General features: G+C 41.9%; 1 long non-coding RNA gene across 4 annotated transcripts in view; it reads left to right on the top strand.

Annotated features, from left to right (window-relative positions):
• Positions 1 to 25,956, top strand: part of LOC138426571 (uncharacterized) — a 79,655-nt gene that overhangs the window by 36,076 nt on the left and 17,623 nt on the right. The window contains exon 1 of one of the 4 annotated variants that reach the window (XR_011251700.1): positions 25,773 to 25,845. The exons of the other annotated variants lie outside the window; for them this stretch is intronic. This is a non-coding gene — a long non-coding RNA (uncharacterized lncRNA). Of the gene's footprint in view, positions 1 to 25,772; positions 25,846 to 25,956 lie in introns of those variants that run through there. 4 annotated transcript variants of the gene reach the window in all.

A 25,956-nucleotide genomic window follows, 5' to 3' on the forward strand; every position in this document is an offset into this window, starting at 1 on the left:
TGGACAGGGAAGACTGGCATGCTGCAGTTCATGGGGTCACAATGAGTCAGACATGACTGAGTGACTGAACTGAACTGAACTTTCCATTTCTAACATCTCTGAACTCTTGGAAAGCAACAGAGCATAGATGTTAAGAGTATGGGCTGTGGAGCCAGACTGCTTGGGCTGGAATCTTGATTCAGTCACTTCCATTTTGTGTGATCTTGGGCAAGTTTCTCAACCTGTCTACAATCTAGTTTCCTCATTTGCAAATTGGGAATAATAAAAGTACTTAACCCAGGGGGATATTGTGAAGATATAATGGGATAATGCATATAAAGGGCATATAACAGAGTCTGGCCCACGGCCAACACTTAATAAATATTGAATCTCTTTTCTAGTATTGCCTTCTAGTTGTAGACATGGAGGAAAATGTCTGCAGATCTGTTCAGTAAGCAATGAGCATGGTGCCATTTTCAATTGCCTGGGATCCTCTAAGAATTCCTAAGTACCTGAAAGTCACACAAAAGAACATACCTTACCGTATCCCACCCTTGGCCAAAGTTTCTGGGAAAGTGAGTAGACTCCTCAGGAGCCACTGGAAGTCAACCCCTTTGAGTACTTCACCCTTTACCCACACTTCAGCTAGGTTCCAGAGGTTACATGACATTCTCTTCCCTTAAGTTGCCTTTGATATTTACTTTAAGGTGACTCCAGACACAAGACTAGAGTTGAACATCAAGAAAACTACTGCAGATACTCCCAAAAGTTAGTCCTAGAAAACTCAGCAATTGGAATTCAGTATTTCCTTAGACACACTAATTACAAAGGATCTAGGTCAGAGCCAGTAAATGATTTGTTTGGCTAGCATGTTATCCATTTGGTGGTATCTGCCTCCCTCCCTCTCTACGTATCCATCTCCCTATCTGGTATCTGTCCCTCCCCGCCTCCGTATCCATCTCCCTATCTGGTATCTGTCCTTTCCCTACTCCGTATCCATCTCCCTATCTGGTATCTGTCTCCCTCCCTCCCTCCGTATCCATCTCCCTATCTGATTTTCATTACTTTCAGTCAGGGCGTGTACTCTCCAAGGGCTTCCGTGGTGGCTCAGAGGGAAAAGCATCTGCCTGCAATGTGCAAGATCTGGGTTCGATCCCCAGGTTGGGAAGATCCCCTGGAGAAGGAAATGGCAACCCACTCCAGTACTCTTGCCTGGAAAATGCCGTGGATGGAGGAGCTTGGTAGGCTACAGTCAATGGGATTGCAAAGAATCATACACGATTGAGCAACTTCACTTTGTACTTTCCAATCTGTTAACATACTTTTGTTACTAGCTTGAGCAGACAGATGCCCTTATACTAGATTCAACTTGCCAACAACAGCTAATACTGATATTTATTTGTTATTGATAATTTGTTTTTGTATGGTGGGCCATATGCTCCTCTTTCCTAAATCTAGGTCCCCATTGAATACCTAATACTGTTTGAGTTTCTCTCCAGTGCTTACCAGGTCCTTCATGACCTGGCCCCTGACCACACATCCATTTTCTTCTCTTGCTCCTGCCCTCTCTTCCATCTATTCTAGCATCAAAACTTTAAGCTTCAGTCATAGGCGCTAAGATGGTTCTTGGCACTTTTCATGCATATATTCACCTTCTTGCCTTTACTAATTTGTCTCTTATCACATAACCTGCCTGATATCTCCTAATATATTTGGACTTAATTCAGTCCTTACATAGTTTTGGAATCTTTCTTGAATCCCCTTGTGCAGTTTCATATTCTTCCTTCAGTTTTTGCATAATACTCTAACCAAATGTCTATTTTAGTCCTTACACACTGTGTCATAGTTTATGTACTGTGTTTTTGTCCTTATACCTCCTTGGAAATAGAAATCATGTCTTACCCACTTTTCAATGCCCATTGTAACTATATACGAGGCTGTCAATAAGTGTTTGTTGAATGACTTTCTGGATGACTATGACTGAAGATATAAAAACAAGCAATAAAGAACATGAAAAATTTATGAGACACTATTAGAAAATAGATAAAACCAAAAGGCAGAATTAAATATACTTTCTAGAAATAGTAGTTTAGTTATTAAAATAAAAACCTAATCTATGAAATAAATAGCAAATCAGACAGAATTGAAAGGAAATTGATAAACTGAATTGCAGGAGCGAGAAGCTAAGACATAGAAAACTTGAAAGAGAGCTTAAGACACACCTGCACACACATACACACATGCATACCACATACAATGAGAAAGACTAAAGTAAAATGAAGGCAAATTGGAAGTGGTCAAACAGGAGATGACAAGAGTGAACACTGACATTCTAGGACTAAACCTCAGTGAACTAAGATGGACTGGAATGGGTGAATCTAACTCAGATGACCGTTATATCTATGACTGTGGGCAGCAATCCCTTGGAAGAAATGGAGTAGCCATCATAGTCAACAAAAGAGTCTGAAATGCAGTACTTGCATGCAGTCTCAAAAACGACAGAATGATCTCTGTTTCCAAGGCAAACCATTCAACATCACGGTAATCCAAATCTAGGCCCCGACCAGTAATGCTGAAGAAGCTGAGGTTGGGCAGTTCTATAAAGACCTACAAGACCTTCTAGAACTAACACCCCCAAAAGATGTCCTTTTCATTATAGGGGACTGGAATGCAAAAGTAGGAGTCAAGAAACACCTGGAGTAACAGGCAAATTTGGCCTTGGAATGCGGAATGAAGCAGGGCAAAGGCTAATAGAGTTCTGCCAGGAGAATGCACTGGTCATAGCAAACACCCTCTTCCAACAACACAAGAGGAGACTCTATACATGGATGTCACCAGATGGTTGACACCAAAATCAGATTGATTCTATTCTTTGCAGCCAAAGATGGAGAAGCTCTATACAGTCAACAAAAACAAGACTGGGAGCTGACTGTGGCTCAGATCATGAACTCTTTATTGCCAAATTCAGACTGAAATTGAAGAAAGTGGGGAAAACCACTAGACCATTCAGGTATGACCTCAATCAAATCCGTTATGATTATACAGTGGAAGAGAGAAATAGATTTAAGGGACTGGATCTGATAGACAGAATGCCAGTGAACTACAGATGGAGGTTCGTGACATTGTATAGGAGACAGGAATCAAGACCATCTCCAAGAAAAAGAAATTCAAAAAAGCAAAATGGCTGTCTGAGGAGGCCTTACATATAGCTGTGAAAAGAAGAGAAGCTAAAGGTAAAGGAGAGAAGGAAAGATATACCCATTTGAATGTAGAATTCCAAAGAATAGCAAGGAGAGAAAAGAAAGCCTTCCTCAGCAATCACTGCAAAGAAATAGAGGAAAACAACAGAATGGGAAAGACTAGAGATCTCTTCAGGAAAAATTAGAGATACCAAGAGAACATTTCATGCAAAGATGGGCTCAATAAAGGACAGAAATGGTATGGACCTAACAGAAGCAGAAGACATTAAGAAGAGGTGGCAAGAATACGCAGAAGAACTGTACAGAAAAGAGCTTCACGACCCAGATAATCAAGATGGTGTGATCACTCACCTAGAGCCAGACATCCTGGAATGTGAAGTCAAGTGGGACTTAGGAAGCATCACTATGAACAAAGCTAGTGGAGGTGATGGAATTCCAGTTGAGCTGTTTCAAATCCTGAAAGATGATGCTGTGAAAGTGCTGCACTCAATATGCCAGCAAATGTGGAAAACTCAGCAGTGGCCACAGGACTGGAAAAGGTCAGTTTTCATTCCAATCCCAAAGAAACGCAATGCCAAAGAATGCTCAAACTACCACACCATTGCACTCATCTCACACGCTAGTAAAGTAATGCTCAAAATTCTCCAAGCCAGCCTTCAGGAATACGTGAACCGTGAACTTCCTGATGTTCAAGCGGGTTTTAGAAAAGGCAGAGGAACCAGAGATCAAATTGTCAACATCTGCTGGATCATCAAAAAAGCAAGAGAGTTCCAGAAAAACATCTATTTCTGCTTTATTGACTCTGCCAAAGCCTTTGACTGTGTGGATCACAATAAACTGTGGAACATTCTGAAAGAGATGGGCATACCAGACCACCTCACCTGCCTCTTGAGAAATCTGTATGCAGGCCAGGATGCAACAGTTAGAACTGGACATGGAAGAACAGACTGGTTCCAAATAGGAAAAGGAGTACGTCAAGGCTGTATATTGTCACCCTGCTTATTTAACTTCTATGCAGAGTACATCATGAGAAATGCTGGGCTGGATGAAGCACAAGCTGGAATCAAGATTGCTGGGAGAAATATCAATAACCTCAGATATGCAGATGACACCACCCTTATGGCAGAAAGTGAAGAAGAATTAAAGAGTCTCTTGATGAAAGTGAAAGAGGAGAGTGAAAAAAAAGTTGGCTTAAAACTCAACATTCAGAAAACGAAGATCATGGCATCTGGTCCCATCACTTCATGGGAAATAGATGGGGAAACAGTATCAGACTTTATTTTTTGGGGCTCCAAAATCACTGCAGATGGTGATTGCAGCCATGAAATTAAAAGACACTTACTCATTGGAAGGAAAATTATGACCAACCTAGACAGCATTGTAAAAAGCAGAGACATTACTTTGCCAACAAAGGTCCATCTAGTCAAGGCTATGGTTTTTCCAGTGGTCATGTATGGATGTGAGAGCTGGATTGTGAAGAAGGCTGAGCGCCGAAGAATTGATGCTTTTGAACTGTGGTGTTGGAGAAGACTCTTGAGAGTCCCTTGGACTGCAAGGAGATCCAACCAGTTCATCCTAAAAGAGATCTGTCCTGGGTGTTCATTGGAAGGAATGATGCTAAAGCTGAAACTCCAATACTTTGGCCATCTGATGCAAAGAGTTGACTCATTGGAAAAGACCCTGATGCTGGGAAAGATTGAGGGCAGGAGAAGAAGGAGACGACAGAGGATGAGATGGTTGACAGCATCACTGACTCGATGGACATGGGTTTGAGTGAACTCTGGGAGTTGGTGATAGACAGGGAGGCCTGGCGTGCTGCAATTCATGGGATCGCAAAGAGTCGTACATGACTGAGCAACTGAACTGAACTGAGCTGAAGAGAGTATCATTGACAATTTTCTAGTGTTGATAAAAGATAGACTTTCTCTTCAGGAATCACAAATTTTTTGTTTATCTTATAGAAAGAAAAAGGAAAATGCACACTTAGACATATGAAAATGCCAAAACATTAGAGAGGAATATGTCATAAAGGCAGAAAATAGACTTCACCTATAAAAAAAGATAATTAGAATGACAGCAGACTTCTTAACCATTACGATGGAAAGTAAAACTCAATGATAGACAGTTTACGTGGAACAAGGTTAGGTAATGAAGTACAGATCTGAGATCCTGGGGCTATATTTAGAAACAGAAAGTGATATGGGTATGGCTTCATCCATAACTTAGAGGAAATCCTCAAATGAGCTCACATTTGGAGGAAATGAGCAGATTATGATATCAACATCCAAGGACTCCCTCTCTCTCACCTCAGAGGCAGCTTAAGATCCAAAATAGAAATTGCATTGATCTAACATGCTGCTTATATGGAGGGGTGAGCCACCAGCAGGACTATAATTTTGCCTCTCACTCTTGGTGTTTCAGGGCCCCGGTATGGGTGATCTGGAACCCAATGTTGGCTGTAAGTAGATAGCCTCACATTCACTTCCTTTAAGGCAAACAGGGCAATCTTATGATTGCTTATCTCTAGGCATCCTGTCCTCTTCATAGTCCAGAGTTGGGCCCCTCTGCTGGAGATCACTTTATGTTCATTTAGTGTGCCTCTAAATCTTCATTTTCCTCATAAGCCATGATGTGCAAGAGGTTATGAAATACTACTAGAGCTAATACTCTTAAGGGAGGGAGGATTAGGTGTGAATATGGATATATCTCTGCCTGGGAAATTTCCCATTACCTAGTCCAGCAATTTATTAGAAAGGTCTGATAAGTCCAGACAAGTTCACTCAGCAGCAGTTCACAGATCCAAGAGAGCAATGGCTCTCAACTCTGTTAGATCAGTGATTCCTAAAATTGAACGTGATAAGACTCTCCCTGGCAGGCACATTAAAACAGTTTCCTGGGCCCTTTCCCCAGAGATTGTAATTCAATAGATTGGAGTGGGGCTCATGAATTTGCATTTTTGATCAGCTTCCAGCTGATGCAATGCTGCTGGTCTAAGGCATTGAAATTAGCATGGAAAAAGATGGGGAAAAATTTGGGGAGGGAAAGTGGAGGGCAGAAAACACTGAAATGCCAGAGTCCCTACAGCATGTATTTGTGTATGACATAGCTTTTTTTGGGGGATGGGATGTGTGAACCTATGAAAATTCCCAGCCTTTACTCTTTCTCCCCTGCCGCCAAAGATTGTTCTGGCTTTGCATTCTGTTTCCCGCCCTCCTCTGCACAGTGAGGGGACTAATTCCTGAGTTTTGAGGAGCAGAAATTGGAGACCAGGAGATAGAGAGCCAGAGAGATGAAAAGAAAGGGAAAGAGTGGAAAGACAGGAAGCTCAGGGCCTTGTGATGGAGGACTTTTCCAGGCAGTTTAGGGGAGGGAGGTGGAAACAGCTGTGGGGCATGAAGGAAGTGGATGAAAGAAGAAAGGGAATTTCTTTGAGTGCCATGATCTCAGGGTGCCAGAGTGTGGTCTGGGGCAGGCTACAGGTATTTGAGAAATGCAGGAAATAGCTCAAGTTATTTTGAAGTTACTTTTTGATTGTTTGATGGTGTGTCTTAGGATGCGCCACTGCTCTGAGACTGTTCTTGGCTTGGTTAGAGTTACAATAGCATGACAGTTCTGATGCATCATGTTTGGGACACTGCGGGGCCCGGGTGGGACCACCCAGTCCCTCATCCTTTTAAAGACCCTCCATGTTTCTCACTGGGCCAGCTTTGCAATGGTTTCCTCCTGTTACCCTGCCTTGAGGCTCTCTTCCTCCTGCCCTCCACACACAGCCATCAGGCTAGTCCACGTAGACCAGAATTCTGATAACAATCACTAGCATTCAGTGGCTTCTGCCATAGAACCCTTGGCCCCCTGGAATGATAGATTCCCTAGTGTTATAGCAGGCTCTTATGTTCCCTCTAAGACTCTTCTAGTAGAGATTGTTACAGATTCTACTGACTACTGGTTTTAACCAAAATACTTTTCAAGGCATTCAAGGCTTCATAGCATGCCTCTAGTGCTCTATCCAGATGCATGTATCTCATTCTCCAATACCTCTGTTCTTTGAAGATTTACTGTTTCCCACCTCCATGCCTTTGGACATGCTGTCCTTGCCACCTGGAATGCTCTCCTTATTACTTCTGCCTAATGAGATGAACCTTTGCTTCAAGGCCTTGCTCAAATGCCTCCTCTTTAGGAGCCTCCTATGGTCATCTCCATTCATCCTTCCCGCGATGGAACTTTATTTGTACTTCCCTGTACTGTAAACTCTGTTGACACTGTAGTTGTCTGTGTTTTAGTCTTATCTGTCTTTCAAGACCTGTGCTGTCATGTGGTAGCCAGTAGCCATGTGTGTCTATTTAAATTAATTAAAATGAAATAAAATTCTAAATTTAGCTCCTCACATTTAAAGTGCCCAATAGCCCATGTAGCTAGTAACCACTGTACTGGGCAGTATGGATAGAAGACATTTTGAAAGTTGTAGTGGACAATGATGAGACCATATATCATTTACTTCTCTTATTTTCATTGACTGAAAGTCAGTTTGAATCAACTAGAATCTTACTGGTTGTTTTATATTGATTTCTTAACCAGAATGAGAGCTTTATATTTCTATATTTATACCTGTTCCTTCCTCTCTCTTTTTATACCTGTTCCTTGCTCTTTTTTATAATTCATATTTTTAAAAAATACTTTTATTTTTATTTATTCATTAATATTTATGTAGGCTGTGCTGGATCTTTGTTGCTGCACAGATTTTTCTCTATTTGCCGGGAGCAGGGTCTACTCTCTAGTTGTGGTGTGAGGGCTTCTCATTGTGGTGGCTTCTCCTTTCGTGGAGCACAGAATCTAGTGCACTCAGGCTTCAGGAGTTGTGGCACGTGGGCTCCACATGGGCTGTATAGTTGTGGTTTCCAGGCTCTAGAGCACAGGCTTAATAGTTGTGCACAGGCTTAGTTGCTCTGTGGCATGTGTGACCTTCCTGGACCAGGGATTGAATCTGGCAGGTGGAGGGAAGCCCCTATATTTCGTATTTTATACCGATTTCTTGCTCTTTTTCTTTTTACAACTTTCTCATAGTCTTATTTGACCTCTACAACTTCTTCAAGCTTATATTTATTTATTTATTTTACAATGCTGTGTTGGTTTCTGCTGTACAACAATGCAAATCAGCCATACATCAGCCAAATCACATGTATATCGCTCTATTTTTTATACCTTTTCCTTGTTCTACATTCTGATGAAATGAAGCCCTGTCTCCTTTTTCTGTGAGTTGCCTTCATTACAAGGCCATTCCGAGAGTTGTTTGCTGCTTCATCTTTCTCCAAGGTGTCCCAGGTCACTTCCCAAGGCTTCCCCCCTTTAATAGTATTCTTCAGTAATGAGGCCTGTGCCTTGGAAGAAAAGAACAGCTTCTGTAACTCTCATGGTTACACTAAGCTGCCTGTCCTTCTCGACAGTCGCTCATGCCTGCAGAGTGAGAAAGCCACGGACACAAGGACACCTACGACAATTAGCAATGGCATTTGGCTTTCTGATTACCATCGTGTAAAATCAGTTGTCTGTAGAAGGCTTCTGGGAAGAAACCACAAAACCAGAATGACCACAAGAGGGCACGAGCACACCTTCAACAACATTTACCTCCAAAAACCCCGGGAAGATTTCTGCTGCAAGGGCAGGGAAGAATGAATCACATAGAATCTGAAAGGAATAGAAAAAGAAAAAAGAAAAAAAAATTTCATCATGTTATGTCTAACTGGAAGACCTGCTTGCCAGGCTTTTATTTATGCACCCAGAACCTCCTTATATATAGGAATAACAGTCACATTATACAATAATAGCCAGACAAGGGATTAGATTGAAAATATTCCAAATGGGGATATGAATAGGTCAGTAGACTTTAAAACAGAATAAACCTCACTTCGAAGCAAGGTAGCTATGGAAACATTACCAAAATCATTCTCTAACTTCATGGCTGCTGTGGTTTCTGCAGCCAGGAAATGCTGTCAAGGGATGACAGAATATTATTTTCTTATAAATAATACAACATAGGATCCTATATGGAAAGTTGCAAGAAATTAGATTTCAGATGTAGAGATGTTTCAACAAAAATACCCAACAGCTTTAATTTGGTTTCTGATAACTGGGCTCTAGGTTTGCAGTTGTTAAGTTTTTCTCTGTTTCTGTTTTCTATTGGAGAAAGAAAGCGTGCCTTTGAGAGATTTATTATTTCTGTTTCTGGATATATTATATACATACAAATATGTGCACAGTTAGCATGGCTGATAGAAGTCACCTGTTCACCTCTGGTGTGACCCATGTGAGGGTGAGTGACCTATATTTAGACCTTAGACAAGGGGTTTACTTTCCTGTAGGGGATGGGCCTGGAGTTATGTGGCCTAAGGTGACAGCCTGCCATTGGCTCTCTCAGACACTACACCAACTACCCATTCCTTTGAGATTCCTAGCAAACTGTAATGAACACATTGAGGCCATTATATGTGCCTGTTGTCTGACCATGCTTAACCCTTTGAGGTTTTTTTTTTTCTTCTTCTTCTTTTTTTTTAAATTTAAGTCTTATCTGACTCTTTTGTGACCCCATGGACTATAGCTGGCCAGGCTCCTCATTCCACGGGATTTCCCAAGTAAGAATACTGGAGTGGGTTACCATTTCCTTCTCCAGGGGATCTTCTGGGCCCAGGGATCCAAGGATCCAACTCACGGTTCCTTCATTGGCAGGCAGATTCTTCACCACTGAGCCACCAGGCAAGCCCCAGACCATTCTGATCATGCAGTTGGAGGTGTGGGTAAACAAAGTGTGTTGGTGCTTCCTTGGTGGTCCAGTGGTTAAGAATGCACCTGCCAATGCAAGGGACATTGGTTCGATCTCTAGTCTGGGAGGATCCTACATGCCGCAGGGTAACTAAGCCTGTGAGCCACAACTTCTAAAGCCCATGTGCCTAGGGCCTGTGCTCCACAACAAGGGAAGCCACCACAATGAGAAACCTGCACACCACAACTAGAGAGTAGCCCTGCTCACTAGAGCTAGAGAAAACCCATGTGTAGCAGAGAAGACCAAGCATAGCCAAAAATTAATAAAATTAAAAAAGGAAAAAAAAACCCCAAAACAAAGTAGTGAGAGGGGTAGATGTTTAGTAAGTTAGGAAATGTGGTACCTGCCCTGGAAATATGGTAAATGTCATGCTGGTGGGTGCCATCTCCTTTTCTCCATTCCTTCCAACTCCTCAAGCCATAGGCCACTACTAAATACTTTCTTCTGGAGGTTTTGTGTAAATGGGATCATGCGATATATTGTTTTCTTATGACTGGCTTCTTTCACTTAGCATAATATTTTCAAAGTTCATTCATGTTGTAGCATGTACCACTACTTCATTTCTTTATATTGCCAAATAATATTTGATTGTGTGTGTGTATACCACATTTGATTTATCCATTTATTAGTAGATGGACATTTGGGTTGTTTCTATTTTTTGCCTATTGTAAGTAATGCTACTATGAACATTCATGTGCACATTTTGTGTGGATAAGTCATCTTATCGTTCTTGAATATATACTTAGGAATGGGTTTGCTGGGTTATAGGATAATTCTATATTTAGCATTTTGATGAATTGTCAAATTGTTTTCCAAAGTGACTGAAATTTTACATTTTACATTCCTATCAGCAGTAAGGGTCCAATTTCTCCATATCATCACCAACTTGTGTTTTTTGATTAAAGCCATTCTACTGGGCCTTAAGTGGTATCTCATGTTGTCTTCATTTGTATTTCTATGATCGCTAATGATGTTGAGCATCTTTTCATCTGCTTATCAGTGATTTGTGTATCTTCTTTGGAGAAATGTCTATTCTGATTCTTCAACCATTTTCAATTGGGTTATTAGTCTTTTTATTGTTGAGTTGTAAGAGTTCTCCATAGTCTATTTAAAGTCCTTTATCAGAGATACAATTCAAAACCATTTTTCGTCCTGTGTGTATCGTCTTTTCACTGTCCTAGTGGAGTAGAGTGGGCCTTAGAAAGCATCACTACAAACAAAGCTAGTGGAGGTGATGGAATTCCAGGTGAGCTGTTTCAAATCCTGAAAGATGATGCTGTGAATGTGCTGCACTCAAGATGCCAGCAACTTTGGAAAACTCAGCAGTGGCCACAGGACTGGAAAAGTTCAGTTTTCATTCCAATCCCAAAGAAACACAGTGCCAAAGAATGCTCAAACTACCACACCATTGCACTCATCTCACACACTAGTAAAGTTATGCTCAAAATTCTCCAAGCCAGGCTTCAGCAATACGTGACCGTGAACTCCCTGATGTTCAAGCGGGTTTTAGAAAAAGCAGAGGAACCAGAGATCAAATTGCCAACATCCGCTGGATCGTAGAAAAAGTAAGAGAGTTCCAGAAAAACATCTATTTCTGCTTTATTGACTCTGCCAAAGCCTTTGACTGTGTGGATCACAATAAACTGTGGAACATTCTGAAAGAGATGGGAATACCAGACCACCTAACCTGCCTCTTGAGAAATCTGTATGCAGGCCAGGAAACAACAGTTAGAACTGGACATGGAAGAACAGACTGGTTCCAAATAGGAAAAGGAGTACATCAAGGCTGTATATTGTCACCCTGCTTATTTAACTTCTATGCAGAGTACATCATGAGGAACACTGGACTGGAAGAAACACAAGCTGGAATCAAGATTGCCGGGAGAAACATCAATAACCACAGATATGCAGATGACACCACCCTTATGGCAGAAAGGGAAGAGGAACTAAAAAGCCTCTTGATGAAAGTAAAAGAGGAGAGTGAAAAAGTTGGCTTAAAGGTCAACATTCAGAAAACGAAGATCATGGCATCCAGTCCCATCACTCCATGGGAAATAGATGGGGAAACAGTGGAAACAGTGTCAGACTTTATTTTTTTGGGCTCCAAAATCACTGCAGATGGTGATTGCAGCCATGAAATTAAAAGACGCTTACTCCTTGGAAGAAAAGTTATGACCAACCTAGATAGCATATTCAAAAGTAGAGACATTACTTTGCTGACTAAGGTCCATCTAGTTAAGGCTATGGTTTTTCCAGTAGTCATGTATGGATTTGAGAGTTGGACTGTGAAGAAGGCTGAGCACCGAAGAATTGATGCTTTTGAACTGTGGTGTTGGAGAAGACTCTTGAGAGTCCCTTGGACTACAAGGAGATCCAACCAGTCCATTCTGAAGGAGATCAACCCGGGGATTTCTTTGAAGGAATGATGCTAAAGCTGAAACTCCAGTACTTTGGCCACCTCATGCCAAGAGTTGACTCATTGGAGAAGACTTTGAGGCTGGGAGGGATTGGGGGCAAGAGGAAAAGGGGACGACCGAGGATGAGATGGCTGGATGGCATCACGGACTCGATGGACACGAGTCTGAGTGAACTCCGGGAGTTGGTGATGGACAGGGAGGCCTGGCGTGCTGCGATTCATGGGGTCGCAGAGTCGGACACGACTGAGCGACTTAACTGAACTGAACGATGCCTTTGGAGAAGGCAATGGCAACCCACTCTAATACTTTTGTCTGGAAAATCTCATGGATGGAGGAGACTGGTAGGCGGCAGTCCATGGGATCGCTAAGGGTCAGACACGACTTCACTTTCACTTTTCACTTTCCTGCATTGGAGAAGGAAATGGCAACCCACTCCAGTGTCTTGCCTGAAGAATCCCAAGGAACGGGGAGCCTGGTGGGCTGCCGTCTATGGGGTTGCACAGAGTCAGACATGACTGAAGTGACTTAGCAGCAGCAGTAGCAATGATACTTTTTGAAAAACAAAGTTTTAAAAAAAATTTGATAATGTCCAGTGTATCGATTGTTTCTTTTATTACTTATGCTTTTGGTGTCATACCTAAGAAACCATTGCCTAATTCAACATCATAAAGATTTATTTCTATATTTTCTTCTATTTTAGCTCTTACGTTTATGTCTATGATCAATTTGGAGTTAATTTCATGTATTGTATAAGGAAGGAGTCCAAATTCATTCTTTGGCCTGTGAATATCCAGTTGTCACCCGTTTAAAATATGGTTGATAAAAAAACTAGAGCAAAGAAAAAAAAACTTTTTTTTGGAAGTTTTGAATATTGATGAGATTTAAAGACTCTTGAGAGTCCCTTGGACTGCAAGGAGATCCATCCAGTCCATCCTAAAGGAGATCAGTCCTGGGTGTTCGTTGGAAGGACTGATGTTGAAGCTGAAACTCCAATACTTTGGCCACCTGATGCGAAGAGCTGACTCATTGGAAAAGACCCTGATGCTGGGAAAGATTGAGTGCAGGAGGAGAAGGAGACAACAGAGGATGAGATGGTTGGATGGCATCACCAACTCAATGGACATGGGTTTGGGTGGACTCTGGGGGTTGGTGATGGACAGGGAGGCCTGGCATGCTGTGGTTCATGGGATCGCAGAGTCAGATATGACTGAGCAACTGAACTGAACAGTATTATTTTTGTGGATTTGCTCATACCTGATCAAATACCTCATTCTTCCAATAAATATTTTCAGAGCACCTACTTTCTGCCAAAGATGTTTAAGTTGCTAGTGATACAGCAACAAATAGGACAAAGATCTTGCCTACATGTTGCTTATATGACAGCGGTGAAGGTGGGTCTAAACAAAATAAATGAATAAATATATATAGTATACTGCAGTAGTGCTTAGAGAAGGTAATGGCACCCCACTCCAGTACTCTTGCCGGGAAAATCCCATGGACGGAGGAGCCTGATAGGCTGCAGTTCATGGGGTCTCTAAGAGTCAGACATGACTGCGTGACTTCACTTTCACTTTTCACTTTCATGCATTGGAGAAGGACATGGAAACCCACTCCAGTATTCTTGTCTGGAGAATCCCATGGATGGGAGAGCCTGGTGGGCTGCCGTCTATGGGGTCGCACAGTCGGACATGACTGAAGCAACTTAGCAGCAGCAGCAGCAGCAGCAGCAGTAGTGCTAAGAATTATGAAGAAAAAAGCAGAGTGAAAGGATGGAGGAGGTGTGGGGACTGTGGAAAGAATACTATTTCATATTGTGTAGGATAGTCAGAGAATGCCTCTCCAGAGAGGTCACATTTGTTCAGTGACCTGAATTACATAAGAAGGTAAGACATGTAAATACCTGGAAGAAGTGTTCCAGGCAAGGGAAGAGAAAATAAAATTATCATGGAGTAAGAATATATGCAGAAGTGTGCCGACTGCGACGGACTGCTCAGAAGCTCAGCCGAGAGGAGCTACCCCTTGCCCAAGGTCAGGGATGGTGGCCGAGAGGAGCAACCCATGTCCAAGGAGCAGTGGCTGCGTGGGTGCAGGAGGGCCGAGAGGACCTACTCCATGTTCAAGGTCAGGAGGGGCGGCTGGGAGGAGATACCCCTTGTCCAAAGTAAGGAGCAGCGGCTTCACTTTGCTGGAGCAGCTGTGAAGAGATACCCCACGTCTAAGGTAAGAGAAGCCCAAGTAAGATGGTAGGTGTTGCGAGAGGGCATCAGAGGGCAGACACACTGAAACCATAATCAAAGAAAACTAGTTAATCTGATCACACGGACCACAGCCTTGTCTAATTCAATGAAACTAAACCATGCCGTGGGGGGCCACCCAAGATGGACAGGTCATGGTGGAGAGGTCTGACAGAATGTGGTCCACTGGAGAAGGGAATGGCAAACCACTTCAGTATTCTTGCCTTGAGAACTCCATGAACAGTATGAAAAGGCAAAAAGATAGGACACTGAAAGATGAACTCCCCAGGTCAGTAGGTGCCCCATATGCTACTGGAGATCAGTGGAGTAATAACTCGAGAAAGAATGAAGGGATGGAGCCAAAGCAAAAACAATACCCAGCTGTGGATGTGACATGATAGAAGCAAGGTCTGATGCTGTAAAGAAAAATATTGCATAGGAACCTGGAATGTTAGGTCCATGAATCAAGGGAAATTGGAAGTGGTCAAACAGGAGATGGCAAGAGTGAACATCAAAATTCTAGGAATCAGCAAACTAAAATGGACTGGAATGGGTGAATTTAACTCAGATGACCATTATATCTACTACTGTGGGCAGGAATCCCTTAGAAGAAGTGGAGTAGCCATCATGGTCAACAAAAGAGTCCGAAATGCAGTACTTGGATGCAATCTCAAAAACGACAGAATGATCTCTGTTCGTTTCCAAGGCAAACCATTCAATATCACAGTTATCCAAGTCTATGCCCCAACCAGTAACGCTGAAGAAACTGAAGTTGAATGGTTCTATGAAGACCTACAAGACCTTTTAGAACTAACACCCCCCAAAAAGACGTCCTTTTCATTATAGGGGACTGGAATGCAAAAGTAGGAAGTCAAGAAACACTTGAGGTAACAGGCAAATTTGGCCTTGGAATACAGAATGAAGCAGGGCAAAGGCTAATAGAGTTTTGCCAAGAGAATGTACTGGTCATAGCAAACACCCTCTTCCAACAACACAAGAGAAGACTCTACACATGGACCTCACCAGATGGTCAACACCAAAATCAGATTGATTATATTCTTTGCAGCCAAAGATGGAAAAGCTCTATACAGTCAACAAAACGAGACCAGGAGCTGACTGTGGCTCAGATCATGAACTCCTTATTACCAAATTCAGACTTAAACTGAAGAAAGTAGGGAAAACCACCGGACCATTCAGGTATGACCTAAATCAAATCTCTTATGATTATACAGTGGAGGTGAGAAATGGATTTAAGGGACTAGATCTGATAGACAGAATGCCTGATGAACAATGGACTGAGGTTCATGATATTGTACAGGAGACTGGGATCAAGACCATCCCCATAGAAAGGAAATGCAAAAAAGCAAAATGGCTGTCTGGGGAGGCCTTACAAATAGCTGTGAAAAGAAGAGAAGCGAAAAGCCAAGGAGAAAAGGAAAGATATAAGCATCTGAATGCAGAGTTCCAAAGAATAGCAAGGAGATAAGAAAGCCTTGCTATTTTCCTCACTGGAAAAGACTCTGATGCTGGGAGGGATTGGGGGCAGGAGGAGAAGGGGACCACAGAGGATGAGACAGCTGGATGGCATCACTGACTCGATGGATGTGAGTCTGAGTGAACTCCGGGAGCTGGTGATGGACAGGGAGGCCTGGAGTGCTGCAATTCATGGGGTGGTTGTAAAGAGTCGGACACGACTGAGCAAATGAACTGAACTGAACTGACGAAAGCTTTCCTCAGCGATCAATGCAAAGAAATAGAGGAAAACAACAGAATGGGAAAGACTAGAGATCTCTTCATGAAAATTAGAGATACCAAGAGAACATTTCATGCAAAGATGGGCTCAGTAAAGGACAGAAATGGTAGGGACCTAACAGAAGCAGAAGATATTAAGAAGAGGTGGCAAGAATATGCAGAAGAACTGTACAAAAAAAGATCTTCACAACCCACATAATCAAGATGATGTGATGACTCACCTAGAGCCAGACATTCTGGAATGTGAAGTCAAGTGGGCCTTAGAAAGCATCACTATGAACAAAGCTAGTGGAGGTGATGGAATTCCAGTTGAGCTATTTCAAATCCTGAAAGATGATGCTGTGAAAGTGTTGCACTCAATATGCCAGCAGTTAAGAAAACTCAGCAGTGGCCACAGGACTGGAAATTTCAGTTTTCATTCCAACCCCAAAAAAGGCAATGCCAAAGAATTCTCAAACTACCGCACAATTGCATGCATCTCACATGCTAGTAAAGTAATGCTCAAAATTCTCTAAGCCAGATTTCAGCAATACATGAACCATGAACTTCCAGATGTTCAAGCTGGTTTAGAAAAGGCAGAGGAACCAGAGATCAAATTGCCAACATCTGCTGGATCGTGGAAAAAGCAAGAGAATTCCAGAAAAACATCTATTTCTGCTTTATTGACTATGCCAAAGCCTTTGACTGTGCAGATCACAATAAACTGTGGAAAATTTTTAAAGAGATGGGCATACTAGACCACCTGATCTGCCTCTTGAGAAACCTGTATGCAGGTCAGGAAGCAACAGTTAGAACTGGACATGGAACAACAGACTGGTTCCAAATAGGAAAAGGAGTATGTCAAGGCTGTATATTGTTACTCTGCTCATTTAACTTCTATGCAGAGTACATCATGAGAAATGCTGGGCTGAATGAAGCACAAGCTGGAATCAAGATTGCCAGGAGAAATATCAATAACCCAAATATGCAGATGACACCACCCTTATGGCAGAAAATGAAGAACTAAAAAGCCTCTTGATGAAAATGAAAGAGGAGAGTGAAAAAGTTGGCTTAAAACTCAACATTCAGGAAACGAAGATCATGGCATCCAGTCCCATCACTTCATGGCAAATAAATGGGGAAACAGTGGAAACAGTGGAAAAATAAATGAGTTTATTTTTCTGGGCTCCAAAATCATGACAGATGGTGATTGCAGCCATGAAATTAAAAGACATTCACTCCTTGGGAGGAAAGTTATGACCAACCTAGATAGCATATTGAAAAGCAGAGACATTACTTTGCCAACAAAGGTCCGTCTAGTCAAGGCTATGGTTTTTCCAGTGGTCATGAATGGATGTGAGAGCTGGACTGTGAAAAAAGCTGAGCGCCAAAGAATTGATGCTTTTGAACTGTGTTGGAGAAGACTCTTGAGAGTCCCTTGGACTGCAAGGAGATCCAACCAGTCCATTCTAAAGGATATCAGTCCTGGGTGTTCATTGGAAGGAATGATGCTAAAGCTGAAACTCCAGTACTTTGACCACCTCATGCGAAGAGTTGATTCATTGGAAAAGACTCTGATGCTAGGAGGGATTAGGGGCAGGAGGAGAAGGGGATGACAGAGGATGAGATGGTTGGATGGCATCACTGACTCGATTGATATGAGTTTGAGTGATCTCCAGGAGTTGGTGATGGACAGGGAGGCCTGGTGTGCTACGATTCATGGGGTCTCAAAGAGTTGGACATGACTGAGTGACTGAACTGAACTGAACTGAAGAATAGGCTTGGATTCTTCTAGGAAGAGTACAGAAGGCAATCAGGTTAGAGTATGACACATGAGGGGCAGATGGGTGGAAAATGATGTTGGAGAGGTGGTCTTGGGGAAAAACCAGACTCCCCTAAATTTACTAATCTTTTGCCTGGAAATGCATTTTGACCATCTACTTCAATGTGGCATGGGAATTGTAGTCTCTGTCCGGGCAGCTGCTTCCTATTAATGAGTTTAGAGTGAGATTTTCATGGGCAGCTGCAGGACTTGAACAAAAATCAGTATCATTCTTTCTCCTCCTGTGAATCTAGTTCTTGCTTCAAAACTTTTAGTAAACAAGTTAAAAGTAAAGAATACAAATAATCATATGAACAAAATTCTAAGGCATATATTTCCTTGAAAATAAATAAACATCAAAATAAGTCAAAGGAAAAAGCAGTTGAAATTTTCACAGTCTTTCTTTGTTTTTCAATGTGATTTCCATTAATCAGATCTTCCTCCTTTTCTTTGTTTAAGTTCCATGGTCAGGTCTGCAGCTGTCCATGAAAATCTCTCCTCTACAACTTAGTAATAGGAAGTAGCTGCCCAGAAGGGGACTACAATTCCCATACCCTCTTGCAGTAGTTGGGACCATGTGATCAGTTCTTAGCGATGGCATATGAGTGGAAGTGATGTGTAACACTTCCTGCCCTTAAGGGGCAGGTGGAGCTTCTCTATGTTCTTTCCCTTTTCATCAGCTGAATGCAGAAGTTGTAGAGAATGATGGGGCTCCAGAGGATGGTGTAGCCACAAATTGGCAGGAGCCCGTGTCCCTGAGTCAGTATGTGATGAAAAGCTTCCTGCTGATTCAGGAACGCTTGCCATGGACTGTTACGTGATTTGAGCTATTACTTTTGTGAATACATTTGCTAAAGCAATTTAGCCTACCATAACTAATATAAATTCAACTTAGACAGAAAGGCAGAAAAATAGACTACTTGAAAAGCCAGACTGAAAGGGGCTAGGGAGAACAATGAGAACAGTAACATTGAGAACAATGTTAGGTAGGGATCTGAGAAAGAGGTATCTGGGCCGAGGAGGTCTGGGACTGAATGGGCTCCCCTCTCTGGTCATGTGCATTGCTATTGCATGTCTAAAGATCTTTCCTTTTTTTTTGTGCCCTTGGCAGAAGAGGTGAAAGGGTGGGTGTGGGTGGTAGTGGAGGGTAGCAGGGGTCATAGGGTAGGAGATAAGCGCTTGAATGTGTCTTCAGGAGTACCTGGACAAGTGGGCTGAGATGGTACCTGATCCTGGGAGGGTCACTGGGCCCTGAGTATGTCTGCCATCTCTGTTTTGCCAGTGTGCTCAGGGCTGCAGGCTCCTCACTATACCATAAATGGGAACTTATTGGTTCAATAGCACAGTGACTTTTAAAACTAAAGAATAAAGATTTTTTTTTTTTTAGGCACAGTAAGCAGCATTCAATAATCTTCAAATTTACCTCATCAAAATCAAGCCACAATCAATCAAACAGAACAGTAATTCATTCTCACACAATTCATGAGTTAGAGCAAAACTCCCGTCACTTCACATTAGGACATTAAGATAATTACTTATCTCTTGAGGGCAGGGAGTGAGGTGCTATACCTCATTTCTGATCACATAAACCAACTGTTATGGGAAGAGAGGTCATTTGCAAGAGAGGAATCTGGATTGATGGCACCAGGCACAAAGGTCAAATGGTCACTAGTGAATTTGGGCCCAAACTTAGCTGAGAAAAATAGATGAAGGCACATTAACTTTGGGCAAATGAAATAAGTTAGAGATAAGGTGAATTTATGGGCTTCCCTGGTGACTCAGCAGTAAAGAAAGTAAAGAATCTGCCTGCCAATGCAGGAGACTTGGACTTGATCTTTGGGTTGGGAGGATCCCCTGGAGAAGGAAATGGCAACCCATTCCAATAGTCTTGCTTTGGAAATCCTATGGACAGAGGAGCCTGGTGGGCTACAGTCCATGGGGTCACAAAGAGTTGGACATGACTTATCAACTAAACAACAAGAAAGTGAATTTAGATGAGTGTAGTAAATGGTGACATACAAATTTTGACAAGCATTTGGTAGTTTAAAGATGAGAAATCTGCCTGTAACTTCACCTGTTCGTACTTGTGTTTTCTATTATTTTTCTTTTTCCCTAGAATTTTTTTAAAGACAAAAATTTGAAAAACCTTTTCACTTTTGTTTCAGCTGGACCAAGAGAGAAAAGCATCAACACTTATCAAAATCTAAGTTAAGAATGGTAAGGAGAGCAAACTGCCCCCCAGAACTCATCTCTCTTAGAGGAGGGAGGGGGATGGGTTAAGTGAGGACAGGCTTTCTCCCTGGGAGAAGGTTAAGGATGAGATGATTGGTCCTCTTTGCCTCCTTGAGTTTTTCCCTCATGAGATTTTCCTGTGTGTGTGTGTGTGTGTGTGGTTGTTAACTTTTATGCAGAAATAATTTAAAACATATAGTGAAGTTGCAAGAATAAGGGTAGAACACAGGACACCCATATACTCTTCCCCATATTCATGTATCTTAACATTTTGCTGGATTTGTTTTATCATTTGTGAGTGCTCTTCTGCTCTCTGCTTAACACACAAATACACACACACAATTTTTTTCTGAGCAATCTGAATGAAGATGGTATACCTCATTGCCCTTTATGACGAGATACTTCAGTGTGTATTTCCTAAGACTAAGGAAATGTGCCTCTTAACCACAGCAGAATTATTAATTTCACTACATTTATCATTAACACAATATTCTGATCTATCTACTATATTACATTTTTTTCAGTTGACCCAATAATGTCCCTGGTAGCATTTTCTACCCATAGATTTGGTATAGCATTCCCATTAGCTGTTATGCTTTTAGTCTCTTTATTTGAAGCATTTCTATAGCCTTTCTTTGTCTTTGAAAACATTGGCCTTTATGAAGAATTCAATTCTTTTTCCTTTTTAATATATAGAATGTTCTTCATTTTCAGTTTGTCTGATGTTTCTTGATGGCCAGCTTTAGGTTATAATCCTGGCGTAATCCTTAGATAGCATCATGACTGGAGGCACACAAAGTCCATCTGTCTCTCATTGGAGATGCTAGTTTTGTTCCCCATCCACCTTTCAGGAGACCCTTTACGATCATGAAGACATTCTATGCGTCATCAACAATTCCCTCCAGATTTAGCAACCATCGATGATTCTTGCTTGGACTGATCCTTGCTCTGGCACTTGCAAAATGATGATTTCCCATCTCCAGGCCTCCCCTCATTTACCTGTCAGCCTTTGGCACACCTATGATTCTGTCAGAAGAGTCCTTGTCTTTACAGAACTCAGAACTGATTCTCATGATGTACAAATTTGAATTCTATTTTCGTATGTAGGAATAGTATGTTTTACCCTTATATCTGACAGCTTACTAAAATAAGATATTAAAGAAAAACTCATTTCCATCTTGGTTTAAAAAATATTATGTTCTGCTTAAATAACAGTTTAGGTAGAATGAGGCTCATGAGTGAATTGGAGGTCTTTAGTCATTGTTAAACAAGGAAGTAAGAAAACAAAATTTGACTCTCATGGACAGAGGGCTGGTTGAAGAACTTCCTCTTTTGTTAAGTCTTTATTGGATTTGTTACAATATTGCTTCTGTTTTCTGTTTTGGCTGGGAACTATGCGGGATCTTAGCTTCCTGATCAGGGATTGAAACTGCACCCACTGCTTTGGAAGGCATTTTCCACTGGACCTCCAGAGAAGTCCTTTTTAAAAGAGGATTTCCTCTTTGTGCTAAATCATCCCCTTTTACTAGGTAAAAAGAAAATATACTCTGTATGTGTGTATATACGGTACACACCATGGGTAGTATGTGGCACGATTCTAATCACTTACTCTTCCTGGCTATTGACAAATGGTGTGGATTAGAAGATAAGCCTCTCACAACAGAAGGCAGAGTGATTAGACAGCAAGACTGTTAATTAGAATGTTTGGACCCAGCAGGGCCCCATGTCACTGAGAAGCTCTATGAAGGCAGCTAAGATTGTGAAAAGCGGGAGAGAAACCATGTGAAATATTTATTGGTGCTCAAATCTCTAATACCCCGAGGGGAAAAAAAATGCCAAGTCCCAACCCCAAACAGGACTTAAACTCTTAGGGAAAAGAGTGAATTCTAGCTGAAGTTTTGGGCAAGTACCAAGATTAGATTAAGCAGTGAATGATGGCTGTTAACAGTAACAACGAGGTATATGTATTTCTTTAAACTTTGCTCTAAGTGCAATAATCAATTTTTATCTATAATAATTTGAAATGAATTATCATGCTTTGTTAACTTAATGAAGTATTCTATTTCTATAGAAAAAGCACAGAGGCACAGAAGAGCATATTAACGTCTTTCTCCTGTGGGAAGCCTTTTGCTCCAATTTATGGTCACAGTCCAAGGCCAGGTTTACACAGGAGCAGCCAGTTCATATTGGTTGTAAGAGGGAAGAGTCCATATGTGCAAACTCCAAAACCCAAACCTTCAAAAGACTGTGACAACCAATTTTTTGGAGGAATGAGATGATGAGAGGGTCCATGAAGGTGCCATGAACCAGGAATCCTGCCCTGCACACCTGATGGGTGTTTGGGACTCCACAGTCTGGGAGATGACTTTTGGCATAAGAGTCAATTGAAAAACTGGTGAGGCCTTGAATACAACATGGACATGGAACAACAGACTGGTTCCAAATAGGAAAAGGAGTACATCAAGGCTGTATATTGTCACCCTGCTTATTTAACTTATATGCAGAGTACATCTTGAGAAATGCTAGGCTGGATGAAGCACAAGCTGGAATCAAGATTGCCAGGAGAAATATCAATAACCTCAGATATGCAGATGATACCACCCTTATGGCATAAAGTGAAGAGGAACTAAAAAGCCTCTTGATGAAAGTGAAAGTAGAGAGTGAAAAAGTTGGCTTAAAACTTAACATTCAGAAAACGAAGATCATGGCATCTGGTCCCATCACTCCATGGGAAATAGATGGGGAAACAGTGGAAACAGTGTCAGACTTTATTTTTCTGGGTTCCAAAATCACTGCATATGGTGATTGCAGCCATGAAATTAAAAGACACTTACTCCTTGGAAGGAAAGTATGACCAACCTAGATAGCATATTAAAAAGCAGAGACATTACTTTGCCAACAAAGGTCCGTCTAGTCAAGGCTATGGTTTTTCCAGTGGTCATGAATGGATGTGAGAGTTGGACTATAAAGAAAGCTGAACACCAAAGAATTGATGCTTTTGAACTGTGGTGTTGGAGAAGACTCTTGAGAGTCCCTTGGACTGCAAGGAGATCCAACCAGTCCATCCTAAAGGAGATCAACCCTGGGTGTTCATTGGAAGGACTGATGCTGAAACTCCAATACTTTGCCACCTCATGTGAAGAGTTGACTCATTGGAAAAAACTCTCATGCTGGGAGGGATTGGGGGCAGGAGGAGAAGAGGACAACAGAGGATGAGATGGTTGGATGGCATCACCGACTCAATGGACGTGGGTTTGTGTGGACTCCGGCAGTTGGTGATGGACAGGGAGGCCTGACGTGCTGTGATTCATGGGGTTGCATAGAGTCGGACATGACTGAGCGACTGAACTGAACTGAATACAACAACTTCTTTTTCTAGATGCCTCTTATCCTCACCATGAGGCCCATCTCTGCCATTTTCTAACCCCCTTTTGCCATGGTTCTGTTCTTTCTGATGCCACACAGTCTAAACTACTAAGGATGGGGGCCTGTTAAAGTATTTCCCTCTGTTAGAAAAAGTAAAGGGACTTCCAGAAGAGATGCCTTGGAAACTGTTGATATACAGTGCCAAGGGTGGAGGCAAAAGCCCTTAATGAAAAAGAAAGATGTTTGCAAGCTGGAGAGTAGGCTGAAAGCACTGGCCATAGAGCAGTTTTGTGTATTTTATTTTTTTGGTGATGTCTTTTTATAATATGACATACTGCTTTACACTTCAAAGCATTTATCTGTTTATTTAGCTGTGTTATGTCTTAGTTGCAGCACGTGAAATCTTCCGATGCAGCACACGGGCTCTCTAATTGAGGCCTGTGGGCTCCAGAGCACGTGGGCTTCAGGAGATGCTGCACGCAGGCTCAGTAGCTGTGGCTCTCAGACTTAGTTGCTCTGTAGCATGTGGGATCTTAGTTCTCTGACCAGGTATTGAACCCATGTTCTCTGCGCTGCAAGGTGGATTCATTACCACTGGGCCCCCAGGGAAATCCCAAGAAGAATATTATTTGAATTGCAGCCCACCATTTCCAAACTTTGTGATCTCGGGTATTAGTTACCTAAACTCTCTAATCATCGCTTTTGCTATTCTCGTCATAGAGTTAATAGCACTTATCTCTTGGTGTTGTGAGGAGTAAATTTAATAATTTTTATAAATCTCTTACTACAAAGCTTGAAACACAATGAACATTAAGTAAGTGGTGGCCAGTGTTGGGAGCTATTATTGTCAGGCCTAAATTACAGTGCCTGGTATTAAATGCCTGTGCAGTCTGCCTCCAGCTTGCCTACTTATCTTGTTTCCTACCATTCATCTGTTCATTCCTGCTACAGCAGGAATGTTCATCATCAGCCTGAACCAGGCTCTAGCTTGGCCTGGGCCCATTTCATCTCCCTGTTCTCACCTCCTTCTTACTACAACTTCCAGGGGAAATGCCCCGGCCTGTGCTTTCATCTCATCCCCTGAGCTCAATGTTAGTCCCATTTCCTCCCTGAAGCCCTTTATAGCTATTTCTGCTCACTTTAGGCTCTACTGTTCTCTAAGTCACTATTGTAATTACTGTTTGTGTTGCAGAGTTTAGTGCTGCATTATATAGAGAAGAACTTTTTGTGATGGGAGAAATATTCTTGAACTGGGTTGTCCAAAAAAGCAGCCCCTACCTTTATGTGACTATTGAGAATTTTAAATGCAGCTACCAGAGAAGGAAATGGCAACCCACTCCAGTACTCTTGCCTGGAGAATCCCATGGACGGAGGAGCCTGGTAGGCTGCAGTCCATGGGGTCGCTAAGAGTCGGACATGACTGAGCGACTTTACTTTCACTTTTCACTTTCATGCATTGGAGAAGGAAATGGCAACCCACTCCAGTGTTCTTGCCTGGAGAATACCAGGGACAGAGGAGCCTGTTGCACTGCCGTCTATGGGGTTGCACAGAGTTGGATACGACTGATGCGACTTAGCAGCAACAGCAGCAGCAGCAGTGTGATTAAAGTAATTTTAAATTCTTTTTCATTTTAATTAATTCAACTTTACATTACAATTTTTTAAATTGGAGTATAGATAATATACACTGTTGTGTTAGTTTCTGTTGTGCAGCAAAGTGAATCAGTTATACATATATCCACTCTTTTTTAGATTCTTTTCCGATATAGGTCATTACAAAGTATTGAGAAGAGGTCTCCGTGAGAAGTAGGTCTTTATTAGTTATCTATTTTATATATAGCAGTATGTATATGTCAGTCCCAATCTCCCAATTTATCCGTCCCAGCTTTCCCCCTAGTAGGGTAAGTTTGTTTTCCGTATCTATGTCTCTATTTCTGTTTCATAAGTTCATTTGTGCCATTTTTTTAGATTCCACATATAAACAACATCATATAATTTAACATCATTTGCAGCAACATGGATGGACCTAAAGGTTGTCACATGGAGTGAGGTATGTCAACTTGACATTTGAATGGCCCCTTGGCTCAATGTGTGGACCAGATTCTACTCTGACAAAAGCTCTTGTAAGAGGTAGTACTCCTGTGTTCCCACTGGCCTCATA

This window comes from Ovis canadensis, chromosome 1, assembly GCF_042477335.2.
Source record: "Ovis canadensis isolate MfBH-ARS-UI-01 breed Bighorn chromosome 1, ARS-UI_OviCan_v2, whole genome shotgun sequence".
Taxonomy (NCBI): Eukaryota; Metazoa; Chordata; class Mammalia; order Artiodactyla; family Bovidae; genus Ovis; species Ovis canadensis.